A 17,822-nucleotide genomic window follows, 5' to 3' on the forward strand; every position below is an offset into this window, starting at 1 on the left:
TTTTTGGTTCTGTATTTAGAAATAGCTTTCTAACTAACATAAGGTCAAAAGGATATACTCCTAATATGGACTTTTTTAAAATGATGAATTTGCCTATGACATTGAACTAACCCAATATATCTGAAATTGATTTTTGTGGATATCAGGTCAGAATCACAGCACATGTATTATGAAATCCGTTCTTTTGAAACCCATTTGCAATACCTGAGTGATCAGTCATAAATCAGCATTCATATATCAAGCTCAGAAAGTCTTTGGATTTCTGGGGTCCTCCTTCACTGTCCCTACACCACGGGCCTATGGATGAATTGTAACAGCACCTTGAGACCATAGCATCTGCCACTGATATCTCTCAGAATACATATTTGATATTTTGACTCATAAAAGAACAGTGCTCTAACATTCCTGATATTCATAGTGCATAAAAATTTCTAAACATAGAGCAAACCTTTGAAATCTTTCCATTATACAATGGTGTTTTCAGACAGGTAAAAAAAAAAAAAACAAAAATAGGCCAGGCATGATGGTTCACACCTGTAATCCCAGCATTTTGAGAGGCTCAGGCAGGAGAATTGTTTGATGCCAGGAGTTTGAGACAAGCCTAGCCAAACATAGTGAGACTCCCATCTCTACCCCAAATAAGTAAATATATAAAAATAAAAACTCTAAAAATGACAGAAATGTATATTTGTGTGCAATGCCTTCTCTGACTACTATTTAAGAAGGTAAATTGAACTCACTAGTTCTTTGGTCTGTATATATCTGGATTGTTTTTTTGTTGGTTTTTTTTGTGTGTCTCACTCTGTTGCTGGGGCTAGAGTGCCATGGCATGCCTAGCTCACAGCAACCTCAAACTCCTGGACTCAAGCAATCCTCCTGCCTCAGCCTCCTGAGTAGCTGGGACTACAGTCATGCACCACTATGCCGGCTAATTTTTTTCCATATATTTTTAGTTGACCAATTAATTTGTTTCTATTTTAAGTAGAGATGGGGGGGGTCTCACTCTTGCTTAGGCTGGTTTCTAACTCCTGACCTTGAGTGATCCGCCCACCAAGGCCTTCCAGAATGCTAGGATTACAGGCGTGAGCCACCACACCTGGCCTGGATTGTTTTTTGATTACTACAGTTTTCCTATATTTTCTAAACTGAATAAAGGAGATTTTTCCTTTATTATATTAAGTGAATGACTCAAAATATAAAAGACCATATGTATGTTTCATGAAAAGAATCTGTTATCCAAAGTGATTGACTTATTTTCTGAATCCCCAAAATTCTGGGTAAGTACTTAATCTCTCCTATTATATTTTTTTTTCACTAAGAAATACTTAGTCACTCTTATTGAATCAAATTGAGTCTAGTGATACTTTGGTTCTCAGGTATAAGAAATGTACTAAAGCTTTGCATCTGTAAATCAGCTTATATCAGTGTTTCTCAAATATTAGCATTCATTAGAAACCTCTGAAGGATTTGTTTAACCATAGATGCAGTCCTTACCCACTTAGTTTCTGATTCATTAGGTCTTAAGTGTTGCCCCCAAATTTACATTTATAACAAGTTCCAGGTGATACTGATGCTGGTGGAGCTGGAAGCAAACTTTGAGAACCACTAGCCTCAACCATTTATTTGTTCCAGATTGTACCTGGCATTTTCTACCTAATTGGTTGTCCTGTATTTAATATTTAATAGCATTTATTTTATTGCTATTCCCTATAATTAATTGGAAACCTTAGGAATCATGTTTCATCATAACCTTCTTCCATTCAGAAATGTAATTCAGTAAAGATACTGTTTGTCATGTAACAGGAGAGATTGGAGCAACACACTGTAAACTAACATTGTTGAAAAGAAGGTAGCTTTCTTACTCATTTATTCACTAATTCACTCATCAAATATTTGTCAAGTGCTCATTATGTCCTAGACATTACCTACAGACAATATAGCCACAATATGAGACACTTTCTATCTCTTTTGTAATTTATACTATTAGAAAGTAACCAGCTGTTCTGTGTTCATATATACAAAGGCTATCCTCCTCCTGATGCTCAGTTTAGATTTCACTGTAAACTAAAATTTATTCCCTAAGGGTGAACTGACATGTAGAATGTACTAGATTGACAAGAGGGAGACAATATCAGACTGATGAGTGCAGTGTGGCTAACCAAGACTGTCCAGAATGTAGAAATTGTGTTCAATCATTGGAATCACAAACCCATAGACTTCCAGAACCCCAGTAAGCTCACAAAGCAGGTGAACAAGCACAGTATATATTTAGGTAATAGACCACAAGAGATGATTTTAATTGAAAGAAAATGGACCAAACACATTTTGCATTTCACACTATCTTATTGCTTAATAACAACATAATGAGGTTACATTAAAGTAGAAAAACTTAGAAGGCAGTAAAGTATGATTGATTTGCTTCAACTGAGAAGGGCTCCCCAGCACATGGAGTTGCCAGCCTTGCAGGCAGGTTCCTGACTCGTCCCTGCTCATCTGTGGCCAGTGAGAAAGAAAGGCCTGACAGGGAAAGAGAAGGAGCCAGGGGGATACTTCCATATGAGGGAACCCCTGGCAACATTCAAGAAACTCACACTTCCACTGTCCACATCAAGGAACACGCCAACCCTGCCCAGAGGTTTCTCCACATAGTGAAGAATCATTGGGGAGGTGGTCAAGAGACTGTAGTGATTATACTCCTTCACATTTAAAAGAAGAAAAACACCCTCAGACGCAAACGTTGTGTGAAGACTGCTCATCCAGGAATCTTTACAGACTCCTACAGCCCAGTCCCAAGAGTTGTTGACACTCAGCTCCCAGTAATGTTTCCCAGAGGTGAAGCTCTTGGCTCCACACTTAGCGAAATAGATAGACCTGTAAGAATGCCAAGATGCATCTTGATTGTAAGATCTAAACTCGAAGTTTCTCACATTGTCAAACAGGTTGTGATTGGTTATTTCAGTACTGAAGGAAACCTCCGCTGTGGAAAGGAGAGAATATTTCAGTGAAAATCTATTTTTAAAAGTAAATTACCGGTCGGGTGTGGTGGCTCACACCTGTAATCCTAGCACTCTGGGAGGCTGAGGTGGGAGGATAACTGGAGGTCAGGAGTTTAAGACCAGCCTGAGCAAGAGTGAGACCCTGTCTCTACTATAAATAGAAAGAAATTAATTGGCCAACTAATATATATAGAAAAAATGAGCCGGGCATGGTGGCACATGCTGTAGTCCTAGCTACTCGGGAGGCTGAGGCAGGAGGATTGCTTGAGCCCAGGAGTTTGAGGTCGCTGTGAGCTAGGCTAATGCCTGGGCACTCACTCTAGCCTGGGCAACAAAGCAAGACTCTGTCTCAAGAACAACAAGAACAAATAAATAAATAAAAGTAAATTATCTATGAGATAAGAAAGTCTATCTAGATCATCGGTGGAAAAAATTGGCCAACACCACAAAGGCAGTTCTGGCTGAAAAAATATCAGATTCATGTGCTACCCATAAACTGTAGCACAAAGAAGTACCTAATCATGATGGGGAAAATTCCTTAAAATTCAGAGATTATGAAGAGGGAGGCCATGCCTATGTCTCCCTGGTTACTTCTCATGGCACAAGAAAAACTGGAGCCCTCTGAATAGCTGTGATTCCACAGCCATAAAACTTACTCTCATTTCCCTTCCTGAGGGGTGGGAAGGAGAAGATTCTTAGACCTATCAAAATAGTGATTGCTTTGCTGGTGTTATTCTATGATAGTTAATGTACCCTTAAGAAAAAAAAAAAACTAAATATGCCCTTGAGAAAGTGACTTCCTACTAGGAACTTTATCCCTTTCACACCTGGTTTTATCCAGTGCCTCATCTTCCTCTGCCTGCTAGGCTACCCTCTAGGTTTAGATGTGCAGTGGAACTCTAGGTCCTGCCTTGTGAAACCACCAACTTTCTTTTTTTTTTTTAATTTCTTTTTTTTTGTTTTTTTCTTTTACCTTTGACCTTTTCATGCATGATGACTTTATTTTTGTTGTTCATAAAATACTACTGTCTGTCTGCATGTGATTATTTACTTTATTCATGCATTTTTATGATAATATCAACTGAAATACACATTATTAACAATTCAATTAATACAACATTTTAAAGGAAATATATTTAAAAATGTGGGATCTTATCTCTATCACTACATGCATTTATTAATAATTAGAAATTGGAGAGTCCTGAAAGATTTGCAGATCTGCATGACTCATTGAACTGAAAAACTCTCTAAGCATGATTCTAGTGATCAAGTGCCCTGATTCTCAGTGTTTCTTTGCTCTTGCATTTTTTTTTTAACCAGCTTTCTTGTATTTTGTCCACATGGCTATAGTACAAATATGATTATAAACTTCTATTGACAGGATTATTTTCTCTCTGAAACGAAAGGTCAAATAAGAAAGAAACACTGGCTACAGAAAACATCGCCACAGGGGCCATTGCACATTCCCAGTCACACCACAGGCTGACACTCACCTCGAAAGCGCCTGTGTCTGTAGATCAGGCCCGTGATGGGTCTGGCACTGAGCTCCGGATGGACACGCCGGGGCAAGTGCAGCTGCACCGACTCACTCCTGGAAGAAGAAGGACTCAGTTAACATTTTGGATGCCAAACACTCTATCATACTTCTTAAGCAAAGACATAGGAGTCCACTTGATCAAAGCTTGTTGGCCATGGCTCCACGTCATGGCATTTTAAAATTAAAAAAAAAAAATGACATAAATACTCAATGGGAAATGCTTCATCAAAAATTTCTTCTAAAATCATAGTTACCTCCACAAACCTCTTGTAAGATTCTACCAATCACAGGGAATCTTTCTTACTGTCTCTTGGCCTAACTGCTTCTACCTCCTGACTCTCAGAAGTACTTATCTTGAACTACTACCTGGAAATTCTAGTTCATGCACTTCAAGATATATATGATTTAAATCCTGGAAACATACATAGCTGCCTTCTAGAAACTTCTGCTTGAGCTCTTCAACATAGACCTTGGATCAAGACTAACTTGTGGTAAAGGAGCAGAGGAAATCATATTCATAAGCACACAAAAAACTCGGATACATGAACAATGTAATGCTATAATCTAATATATATAATAAAGGCTTCACTTTGTTAGAAAGAGCTGAATCTCTCTCATAATACTCATGGGACCCCGGTGTACACTGAAGGCCAATCTTACCTCATCAATAGGTCTCCCAAATTCTGGAAAGAGAAAAAGAGAGGAGCTTAGACTTCTTCAGACATTGAGTTTTGTGACTATCTGGTTTTTGGGTTTGGGAAAGTTAAGAAAATTACCAATCACAACCACTTCCTAAACCATCTTATCAACTGGTTTACTTTTTCTTCTCTAAAGGGTAAGGCCAGGCTGGGCACGGTGGCTCACGCCTGTAATCCTAGCACTCTAGGGGACCAAGGCTGGCAGATTGCTCGAGGTCAGGACTTTTAAACCAGCCTGAGCAAGAGCAAGACCCTGTCTCTACTATAAATAGAAAGAAATTAATTGGCCAACTAATATATAGAGAAAAAATGAGCCAGGCATGGTGGCTCATGCCTGTAGCCCAGCTACTCGGGAGGCTGAGGCAGCAGATTGCTTGAGCCCAGGAGTTTGAGGTTGCTGTGAGCTAGGCTGACGCCATGGCACTCACTCTAGCCTAGGCAACAAAGTGAGACTCTGTCTCAAAAAAAAAAAAAAAAAAAAAAGATAAGCCCAGTACAGCCTATCGATAGACTCCAAATTCTTGATCAATTCAGAAGCCTGAGGGTTAATGAAGAGAGAGAAGGACATGGTGGCAACCACAGCCACCATGTCTTGCCGTAACCAGCAGCTATCTGCCAAGTGTTGGTCCTAGGGGTTATCCCTGAAGCCTAAGGTGTTCCAAATAAGGGAAATTCAATCTAGGACATCCTCAGAGAATGAGGAAGATGATGTGACAATGTCCTAAATATTTCCATATTGTCCATTAGAGACAAAAATGAAACTCCCAACTTGTTTTATTCTGGTTATTAGAAACAAGAATTAGCTACGAATTATATATGTATTTTGGAAGACAAATTTCTCTGGGAAAACCACCTACAACTCATACAGCTTTGCCGTTCCTGGGTAGGAGTTAGTTCATCTCTATCATGCCTGGCTGGAAAGTGACCCCACCAGACATGGAGGAAATATATTTGAGCTACCAAATAAATAATGGAGGTTGAAGATGTGGACATCAGCTAACACAAAGTTCTGACCTGGAGCAGCTCCTCATCTGGTTTGTGGCACGTTTCCATCAGCTCCTCATACATTTGTTGTAGCTGTTTACTCTTTTGATGCAATTTTGCTTTACTTTTCTTGAGTTGCTGTAAAATGATTTGACCTTCCTTTCTCAGGTTCTCTAAATGTTGTTCTTCTTCCTTATAGAAAATTGGATGAAGCTTCCTGTATTCACTCTTGGTAATGTTTGTCAGTAGGGACACATAATCCTGTAAAGAGATGGGTTTTCTGGTCACATTTCCAGGCCAGCTTTATCCTCATGCCCCTACACCTCCTTGGTTTCTATTAGGTTCCTGTCCTCCACCCGTTAGCTGTTCACACCTTAAATCCACACCCTCCTCTTGTTAGAATCCACACTTCATCTCTCCTTCTTCCTTCACTTAGCTATCTCTGTTTAATAACACAAAGAGAATAATTAATCCTTTCCTCAAATCACTGCCATCTACTTCAGAAGTTTCACAGACAGCTGGAGAATTGTCTTCCAGGGTTAATCTCTTCAATACATATCCTCTCAAATATGAAATGCTACATTCAAATGGTTGAAATTTATGGTTTCTTACTAAATCATTGTATGAAATGTTCTGATCTGTTTAGCAAATTAATCTCCCCACGCAGCAAACTGACCACTTACAGATAGAAGAAATATTGTACATAATATATATTATTAGAAGTCATCAGACAAGCATCACATTTCTTAAATATCTAAACCTAAGCCCTTAAAAGGATATCTGTTATTCTAATTTCTATCTTCCTCCTATACATGACCACAGGCCTCATACTGCCCAGCCATTTTAAGAACATTAATTTTCATTTCATTACATATCCTCCCAATACTCATGCATTCATTCTCTGACTCCACTGAATCTTTGGCTTTTGTTTTGTCCTTTTTAAGCTTTATGCACAATGTTTTATATTGTCCTACCAGTATCACTGTCTAGCTGCTGTGCTATCAGTTTTTTACCATGGCAGGCACACTTCTGAAATTCCTGTTCATACCTTTTCCATCCCCAAGGGCTCATTGCACTGATCAGTATGAAATGCCTACAATGCCTAATTATAGGCTTTTTTCTTTCTGGAACCCATCACATACATAAATCTTTGCCTGAAATACCCAGGGACTTTTAACAGCTATTTTTCCCTTAGAACTCAGATTAAGTTTAAATATATATTGAGAAATTTTGGCAAAGCTCACTGATTACTGAATTTCTTCAAATCCCTGTATGTGCCTTCATCTTACTACTTGTTGAACTTTGTTTGGACTGCGGTTTTTGGTTTTTTGTTTGTTTGTTTTTGGGGTTTTTTGAAATTGCTGATGTCTTAGGGTCTAGAAATACTAACAATGTGACCCTACAGTGAAAAACCCAATTATCTTTCCTATAAATCAACTGATGTGTAGAAGGTGATTTCGGATCACATTCTTAAAGGCTGAGGTTCTAGCATGTCTCTATAAAGCTCATTCTGATGGAAATAAGTCCCACACTCACCATCCAGTGATTAATTGTTATGCTCTCTTCATTCAGGTTTCTCTTATTTTCTTGGATCTTGTCCCATATACATCTCATTTCCATTACTAGCTTCTCCTGTAAGAGAATTATGAATGTGAGTAACAGAAAAACAAATATTATATATTTCTGACACTGGCTGATGCAGAAAGTCAAAGGATGTTCAAAAAAAGTACCTTAGGGAGAATGGAAGGATTATCTTCTCCTATTTACACTCCATAACTATCTGTTTTAGAAGATTTTAGACCATAGACCACAAATAATGTAATCATTCTCAAGGGAAAACAAATATTTTATATAGCTGGGTAAATTGCATATAAGCATCTTGCTTTATAATGTCCATCTGCTATTGCTTCTCATCTGCTAATTACAATGTGCTTAAATCTAACTTATTTGTCTAGTGTTATTAAGTATATTTCCTATATGTTCACAAAAGCCTCTTCGCCCATGTAGTTTTCATAGCCAGTTGTCTCTGAATATGAGGTTTTTATGTTGCTGTTAGCGTAATTCTGCATGACTAAAACAATAATTGACTGACTGTATCATCATGACATTGGAATGCAAACCTCATGGAGGCAGCTATACTTATGTCTTTTATTCACAGCTGTGTTTTCCATACCTAGAACAATACCCAGTACATATTAGGCAGTCAGTAAAGAATGGGGTCACCATGCTCATGAGCTTCATTTCCTTCTACTCTCTCTGACTCTACAGCCCTCCAGCTTTCAAAGTGCTCTCAGAGGCATCACTTACCCGGCGGTCCTCAACTGCCACTTCAATGGGACAGTGTCTGTGAGCCTCGTGCTCCTGGGACTTAGAGCAGAGCAAACAGAGCAGGCTCTTGTCCATGTGACAGAACATCCTCTTTGTCTCTTTGTGGGTCTCACATATTTGCTCCTCAGAGCTCAGGAATTGCCAGAGACTGACATTTCTGGCCAGGGAAGACATCTTCTTCACAAGGGTATCGGTTTTGATGTCTTTGTGCTGTGACTGTTGTCTGCATGCAGGACAGTGGCCAGGACTTTTGGCTTTTTCCCAGGACAGGTAGAGGCAGGGTCTACAAAAGCTGTGCCCACAGCCTATGGTGACTGGGTCTAGAAGGTAGTTCATGCAGATGAGGCAGGTGACTTCTTTCTGGAAAGCTTGTGGGAAATCTGTGTCCATTTTCCTAAGGAATGCAAATCAGAAGAACTTATTCTTCTGCCCTGGAGAGACAAAAGTCTAAGCAAAAATTTACTCAAGTTTTGACTGAATATAAAAGTGGTATCAAGAGCAGAATAGGCTTTGCATGACACAAATGGAAAACTGAGGCACAAGCAGATTTCTCAAGCTTTGTAGATAACTTTGTTAGTTGCCTAAGCAACATGCATCTATCTACTCTGCCAAGTCTCTTTCTCCACTATAAATGTACCAGTTTTGTGGGATGTTAGTTTCCTCCAAATGGCTTGAACTGCAGGAGCTTGTCCCAATCTGTAGCTCCAGGGGTGAGGTCTGGAAGGATCTCAAAATCAGTCAGTGTTCATTGCCAGGCATTGATTTGGCAATGGGATTAGAGACTGAGATTTTATCTCATCATTGCACTTAGTTGTTATAACTCTCCTATCTTGGTGACTCCTCCAACATCACTCTAGAAGTTAGAGTTATAGCTTTGTTTATGTGTGTGTGTGTGTGTTTGTTTAGTAGTTTGTTTTTTGAGACAGAATCTTGCTCTGTTCCCATAGGCAGATTGTAGGCAATACCATCATAGCTCACACCAACCTCAAACTCCTGGACTCAAGCTATCATCTTGCCTCAGCCTCCCAAGTAGCTGGGACTACAGGTGCTCACCACCACCAGGACTCCACGTTAATTATTTGATATCTCTATTTTTAATAGAGATGGGTTCCCCCTTTTGTCAGGCTTGTCTGTAACTGGAGCTCAAGAAATCCTCCTACCTCAGCCTCCCAGAGTGCTAGGATAACAGTCATGAGTCACCATGCCAGGCCCAAATGGTATAGCTTTGGATCAAAATTAAAATCAGTTAACCAAGCAACCATTATCTTCTAGGCATCTATTATCATTCTCTCAATCAATCATTTTATGGTATATTTATTCTTCTGGAAACTATCAATCAACTTCAAGAAATGATTCTTAATAGAATATCCTTATAAACAGATAATAAATGTTTCAACAAACTAAACATTTTAAACAAATAAAATGCAGTAACATACAGAATGCCACTGATCTGTATATCTTCTGTCACTCAAGTTCTAGAAAATGACTTTCATGAAACCCACTGATAAAAGTGCATAAGAAACATGTATATACAAGACATATTCACAAAACCCAGGTTTCTCCTTGATATCCTTTTTTGTCTGAAACAGATTCCTTTCCAAAATCAACTTCTGAGTTCATCAGAATAATAAAGGCTAAACTTGATTTTGTCAAAGTGGATCATACTTCAACCAGTCTCTTCATATAAGAATACCCCAAGCTGTCAAAACTGTTCCTTCTTTATTAGCTATATCCTGCATTCAAACAGACCAGTAATTGCAGCATTGAAAGTATGAAAATCTTCCAAGTCTTTGAAATCTAACAGATATACTTTTGCATTGTGAAAAAATTATACTTATCGTGTAATAAAATTTATTCTGCAAAATAAAGTGGGGCCCCCATTTCTACACTAGATGAATACAGATGGGATTCTATTACTGAGATTCCTCATGATCACCAATGTCACCCTTTCCCTGGCTTAAACATTTCCCGCCTTCCTTAGAATTTAAGTCAATAAACTGAAGCTTCTCAAGAGGCCAGATTAGCATAATCAAAGGCAATATTTTCCTAATTCTGTTATCAATTATTTCACTATCTCTTCTATGTGTACATAAATACACCACAAAAGCAAAATGCAAAGCAAAATGTAATGCATATATAACCTATTTATAGAATAAAAGGTTCCTAGCCAATTTATGGGATCCACAAAAAGTACAAAATTACAAATTATCTGGCAACTGTTTTCATATTACCATATGTAAACAATGAAGAAATATATAAAATAATAGAGAAAAAATTATCAGATTAATTCAAAAGAAGATAGATGAAATAATTTAACTTATAAATAGGTTATAGACATGGAGTCACTTTTACTACCTAAGCAAACCATATCACTTTATAAAAACTATCTTAGTTTGCTGATTTATAAATTAAAATTATGTTGTTTCTTTCAGAGTTAGGAAGTAGTAGGAACTCCTATAGATTGTGTACTCACCTAAGGAATCTGCGCGCTCACGAATGCTTGCTGTAGAATCAGTATGAGGTCACTTGAGGGATCAGGACCTCACAGAGTAAGCGGTGGTAGCTTTCTGAAGTCTCTGCAGCCAGGCGAGCTCCAAACCTAACTCTGCCTGTTGTGGAGAAGAATGAGCTTGGCTCCTTGAGTGTCTTTTTATGGGATCTCTGAAGACCACACCCATAACTTGTAATTGATTGCATTTCCTGGCTCCTCAGATGGGTGTTAATAAGGATGATTAGGTTACCTGGGCAGGGCCTGGTGGCATAAGCCTGTAATCCTAGCACTCTGGGAGGATGAGGCAGGAGGATCCTTTGAGCTCAGGATTTAGAGACCCTGTCTCTCTACCAAAAAAAATACAAAGAAATTAGCTGAGCAACTAAAACCATATACACAAAAATTTAGCTGGGCATGGTGGCGCATGTCTTTAGTCCTACCTACTCAGGAGGCTGAAGCAGTAAGATTACTTGAGCCTAGGATTTCGAGGTTGCTGTGAGGAAGGCTGACACCAGGGCACTCTAGCTTGGGCAACAGGGTGAGATTCTGCCTCAAAACAAACAAACAAACAAAAAAGTGGATGATTAGGTTTCCTGAAGACAAAGGAAAAGATTGGTTTATCACCTTGGCTAATCTCTATAAACAAATTTCTACAAATATAATCTCATCAAAAATCACAAATTTTGTAGCAAATGAACTCCCAAGTAGTGACTTAGTATCTAAAGAATTTATTTGGGATTGATAATTTTTATTGTTAATTTACAAAATGAGTAGAAATATTGTTTCATGAGTTAGTCATTTGGGCAAATATCTTGGAAACTTCGTGGATATTTTTCCTGAGGTTGGCTTACATATATTTTGTTACTGTAGGAAGAGTTTCATTGCTTTTATAGATTTATTTTTGTATTTTAATGTAAGAATTTAATGTAAGGAGGCCGGGTATGGTAGCTCACACCTGTAATCCTAGCACTCTGGGAAGCCTAGGCTGGCAGATCTTTTGGGCTCAGGAGTTGGAGACAGGCCTGAGCAAGAGGGAGACCCCATCTCTAGCAAAAATAGAAAAAATTAGCCAGGCATAGTGGCTGAATGCCTGTAGTCTCAGCTACTTGGGAGTCTTAGGCAAAAAGATTGCTTGAACTCATGAGTTTGAGGTTGCTGTGAGCTAGGCTGATGCCACTGCATTCTAGCTGGGGCAGAAGAGTGAGACTCTCTCTCTCAAAAAAAAAAACAACAACAAGTTTGGCCCTTACTTCAGAATGGAGATTTCTCCTACGCCTTGCACTCCAGAAAGTCACCTAAGGTTTCTCTCAAGAGCAAGACATAGAATTCCTTGCCAGCCACTCCCCAACCCTCTCTTGGGGGATAAAAGAGAAAGGCTGGGGAGCTTCAGTTCAGGGAATCCCTGAATCAAGGCAGGGGAAGAGAAGTTGTATCCAGGTAAATCAGAGTTTATTTCTACTCCACAATATAATCAGGAGACAGGCCTTTTCCCCACAACTTATTTAGTATACTACTTATGGGGTGGGAGGAGATTCCACCTTGGAGTCTTAAGAAAATCCTCTTCTACTTACAGTTAGCTCCAAATGCCTTTCATGTAGTCTGAGAGAGCCAAACTGTGAATTTGGAAAAAGCATCTCAGATCCCTGCACAAGAGTTTTAGAGAACTTCCTTGGCTGAACAGAGAACATTGAGACTGTGGAATGATACAGTAAGACTCTGAGAAGCTGGAAGAGCAACTGCCAGAAAGAGAAGAAAATGAGGCAGTCCTACCTTCTACCATTCCTCACTTGTGCACAGGCCAAGATGGATGATTCCACCATGAGGTCTTTGCTGGAACCCTCTGAGATCTGGGAGTTTTCCTTGTGCACATGCCAACATGGATGATTCCACCATGAGGTCTTTGCTGGAACCCTCTGAGATCTGAGAGTTTTCCTGGATTGAGCCATCCAGGGATAGGACAGGAGGTTTGATTCTGCGGCAGAAGGCAGGGACTTGGGAAGGAGAATCCCTATGAGAAGGAGAACCAGCTGGGCAGATGCCTGGATGCATGGGGCAGGGTGGAAGTAGAATGGGGAATAATCTTGATGAACTCAAAGTCCTACAAAGCTCCTAAGTCTCCACAACTGTGCATGGAGCCAGTCAAATGTGGGAGGGAAAGCCAAGGGAAATCTTGAAGAAAGGAAGTGAGAGACTACAGAGGTGACTTTTAATGTTCACTGCACAGAGCATCGTCTCTGTTTCAGAAACCAAGAGTACAGGATGAAAGAGTTACTCTTGCTCTGGGGCCAAAACACTACAGCACTTTTCTTTTTTATCTATTTATTTATTTTATTTTTGAGATAGAGTCTACTTTTGTTGCCCAGGCTGGAGTGAGTGCTGTGGCATCAGCCTAGCTCACAGCAACCTCAATCTCCTGGGCTGAAGCGATCCTACTCCTGAGTAGGAGATCCTAGCCTCCTGAGTAGCTGGGACTACAGGCATGTGACATCATGCCTGGCTAATTTTTTTTTTTTTTTTTTTTGCCTAAAACTATGGTGTTCAATAATTTTTTATATATATATTTTTAGTTTGTCAATTACTTTCTTTCTATTTTTAGTAGAGACAGGGTCTTGCTCAGGCTGGTTTCGAACTCCTGACCTCAAGCAATCCGCCTGCCTCAGACTCCCAGAGTGGTAGGATTACAGGCATAAGCCACCACACCCAGCCTAGAGCACTTTTCTATGGCTTCTCCAAAATCACCCCATGCTACCCCAGATGCAGAGAAATCTGGGAGGATTTCTGGCACCTAGAGTCTTGGTTTTCTAAATCCTAAATTCCCTGTGTGAACCAGGAGCTTCCCTAGTTTTTCTTTCTGCTTTATTTTTCCCAGAGTAGACAAGATGACATTGGCTCCATGCATACGTCTGACAATTCTAAACTCCAGTCCAGCTTTCCATGTCATGAAGGTATAAAATGTCTCTCAAAGCAAAAGGACAAAAAATATTTATTGACAGTTTCTTCACTATAGATATACATTTTAAACATTTAGACATTTGCTATGTGAGCCTCAACTTATTCTCTTGCCCTGGCTTCACAAATGTGAGAAGATACCTGTGGAAAAGTCCTGCTGAAAGGTTCTTTTGACACCCACCTCTTCCCAGCGCAGTGCTTGTTCTCAAGTTGACTTCTTTGAAAATTGTGAGTTTTTTTCCTTCTTTGCCATTTAGTTTAAAAATTGCATTGTAACAAAAATGTGACCATAGTGGAAAATGACAGAAAATATTTTTCAATGAATAACTCATATCCAAACTCCCCCAAAATTTAATAAACCAATCTGGAAGTCTCCCTTTCCTGAAGCTTTCCCCACCTAAAGCTTTAGCTCTGGCCATAAAGAGGTTTGATAGCTTTGGACTGTGTTGCTCAAAAACAATAAAAAGTTTTTTTAAAGGCATGAGAATTATTACCTATTCTCCAAACCTTCCATTCTATACCCATACATATTTCAGATGAATGATGTGGTTAAGTTTCTGCTATTGCTTTTTAAAAATTACTGTGAATTTGAAAAAAATACTAATCTCTTCTGAGGCCCATGATTTTTGTAAGTACTCCCAAGGTCTTCTGTATGTTTGTTTGTTGTTCACTGATTATTTTAACAACATCTTTTCCTCAGAGAAGTACAGAAATATGTACTTATTAATAAAATAATATGTATTATTCATAACTGTTCATAACTCTTCTCTGTGATGATGGGTAGAGTACACAGAAAAACCTTGCTTCAGCAGCGGGGAGTAATTTTCTCTAGACTGAACATTGCTCCAGTCCAGGCTAACATGTCTTAAAAGGAAGATGCAAAAGGATCAAACTATTTCCAAATAAGTTAGCAGTGCTTCCAAATAGCACTTAAAATAGTACTAGGAAAATAAAACTATACAACACCACTTAAAACATTCACTATATCTGGGATTCCATAAAAAGTTATCAAAGATGCAAAGAAGCAGAAAAATTCTACCAGGAAAGTGGAAAACATGTAATCATTCAAAATTAACCAGAATTGATATAGATATTAGAATCAGCAGATAAAGACATTAAAACATTTACAAGAACCATATTTCATATATTCAGGTAAAGTAAGTAGAGATATGGAAGACATAAAAAGACAAATTATGGAGATAAAATCTATAGCTTCTGTAATGAGAAATACATTGACTGGGATTAATGAGAGATTGGATATTGAATGAGATTAGATTAGTAAATGTAAGGACAAAGTATTAAATACAATGCCTTGTTTTGAGAAAATGAGAGAGAAAGAATTTTAAAATATGATCAGAATATCAGTGAGCCATAGGCAACTTCAAGTGGCTTAATATGAGTGTTGCTGAAATCTACAAAGGTTAAAAAAATACATTAAATTGAATTAAAATAAAGTGAGGGCAGAAAGATATTTAAAGAAATAATGGGCCAAGGCTGGGCGTGGTGGCTCACATCTGTAATCCTAAGCACTTTGGGAGGCTAAGGAGGGTGGAGCTCTTGAGGTCAGGAGTTCAAGACCAGCCTGCACAAGAGTGAGACTCAGTCTGTACTAAAAATAGAAAGAAATTATCTGGACAACTAAAACTATATAGAAAAAATTAGCCAGGCATGGTGGCACATGCCTGTAGTTCCAGCTACTTGGGAGGCTGAGGCATGAGGATTGCTTGAGCCCAGAAATTTGAGGTTGTTGTGAGCTAGGCTAATGCCATAGCACTCTAGCATGGGCGAGACTCTGTCTCAAAAAAAAGAGGAAATATTGGCCAAAAAATTTTCCAGATTAGATAACCAAAAATGCATATATCCAAGAATCTTAATAAACCAAAAAGAAAAGAAGAAACTTTTTTCTAATTGCTCAAAATCAATGACAAAGAAAAACAATCCAAGAAAGAAAGAAAAGAAAAAGACCTTATGTTGAAAAAAACAAAAGAGAGAAAGATATCAAAAGACTTCTTGTCAGAAACAGTGTAAGTCAGCCAACAGTTTGCTCCAGGCTCTCCTTTTAGGGCTTGTTCAGAGGTTCAGAGAGTGATCTGTGGAGTTCTCTCTTTTTTTATTTATTTTTTTTTATTTTTAGAGTCTCCCTTTGTTACCTGGGCTGGAGTGAGTGCAATGGGGTCAGCCTACCTCAAACTCCTGGGCTCAAGCAATCCTACTGCCTCAGCCTCCAAAGTAGCTGGGACTCTAGGCCTGCAGCATCATGCCCAGCTAATTTTTCTATATATTTTTAGTTGTCTGGCTCATTTCTTTATATTTATTTAGGCTGATCTCTAACTCCTGAACTTGAGTGATCCTCCCATCTCAGCCTCCCAGAGTACTAGGATTACAGGTGTGAGCCTCCACACCCAGCCAAGGAGAGCTGTGGAGTTCTCATAGAGCCCCAGTGCCATGAAGTGATTGCATCTTCACGATGGGCAATCCACACTGGCATCTTTATTTTTATATCATCTAAATTATTTTAAATGTAGACAAATAAGAAAAAATGAGAATAGGAAATTAAATAACAAAAAATTTTGGGAGACACAAAATCCCCACCTAAATTAAAAGGATAAAATGTATTATAAATTTATTTAACTTGCTAATATTCTTTGGTGACAGCAGCTGTAATTTAATCAATTAACCAAAATCCTGAATACTACACACTGTTATTAACTAAAGTTTCCGTGGTTTACACTAGATATCCCAATCTACTCATCCTACATATTTGCTGCTGTGTACCTGTGTCCAGTGTTTCCTAAAGATTATTTCTTATAGAGAAAGACTACTTTGTTCTGAGATGGGTGCATTTATCTGTGTGTGTTTAATCCCTACTTGAAGGATGCAGGAATGAAAGCTAATTCCTCCTGGCTCCTGACTTCAGACCCCTGTGTTTATGGTGGGGGAAAGGGGAAATTCAGGAAGCACAGTGGCCCCTTGTCCTCTGGGACAGATGCAGCCTTGGGGAACTACTTATGTTTATCAGGAAACCTAGACCCAGGAGGAACACACTGTAGATATTGGCAGAGAAAACACTTTTTCCCCTGAACCCTAATTTGTAATTTCAAGCAGAAGCAATTTGTTTCCACCAATAAAATAAAATAAAATTTATTTATTTATATTATTTTATTAAAAGCACTATATATTTATCTTGTCATCTACAGACAAACAATCATCCTGCTCATTTGAAAAATATGGTTATTGGTTATTTTCATCATGGTGATATCACACTGATTTATTTTGTTTATATTGATGACTTGTGATAAATAAACTTATAAATTAAGAAGAAAACATACCATGGAGCACTACTAAGTCATAAAAAAAAGAAAGAAAAGAAATTTTTCCAAAATAAAAAGAAGAAGAAAACACATCTTAGATACAGTCATGTTTCACTTAACGATGAGGATATTGTCTGAGAAATGGGTCCTTAGGCAATTGTGCCATTTTGTAAACATTATTGAATGTGCTGACACAATCGTAGATGGAATAGTAGCTGGGACTGCAACCACCACTCCCTTCCCCATTTTCTATGCTGATCACCCACCTGGTCAATGGTTCCTGCCTCCTTTTCCCACTGGACTTCTTGGGACCTGACCCCTTTCCTGCTGGATGATAGCTCTTTCCTTACAATCCCTCATGCTATCAAAGACAGACTTTCTACAATATAAGGAAATACTGGTTCACCTAAGGAACTCTACCAAAGAGGGCGAGAAAACAAAAACAATTTGATAGAGTTCTCCCATTTCCTTCCTAGGAACAAAACTGTAGCCAGGGACCACGAAGACCTGCCTCAGGGTCATTTCTAT

This window comes from Microcebus murinus, chromosome 4 (assembly GCF_040939455.1).
Source record: "Microcebus murinus isolate Inina chromosome 4, M.murinus_Inina_mat1.0, whole genome shotgun sequence".
Lineage (NCBI taxonomy): Eukaryota > Metazoa > Chordata > Mammalia > Primates > Cheirogaleidae > Microcebus > Microcebus murinus.